Source organism: Brassica oleracea, chromosome C7, assembly GCF_000695525.1.
Source record: "Brassica oleracea var. oleracea cultivar TO1000 chromosome C7, BOL, whole genome shotgun sequence".
NCBI lineage: Eukaryota > Viridiplantae > Streptophyta > Magnoliopsida > Brassicales > Brassicaceae > Brassica > Brassica oleracea.
The window spans coordinates 6349815-6350101 of record NC_027754.1 but is presented as its reverse complement, the minus strand read 5'-3'; positions in this window follow the sequence as shown (position 1 = coordinate 6350101).

Sequence of the window (287 nt, the reverse complement as noted above, 5' to 3'; positions counted from 1 at the left end):
ACATTTTCTGCGAAATTGGACGGTTTGGTGGTAAAACGAAAGAAGTATGGTGGTCATGTGAAGAGGATAAACATAATGCCCACACTTATATTCCGCTCAACTGTGTGGATGCAGTGACCCGTTACTTTGAAAGGTAAATATTTTTGTGAATGTTAATTATATGAATTAAAGTTAATTATGTATGACTTGATTATTTGTTTAATTTGCAGCATGTTTGTATCTCAAGTTGAAGAAGCAATACCAGGAATATCTGTAACTGATGTGGACACACGTAAAGATAAGCACTT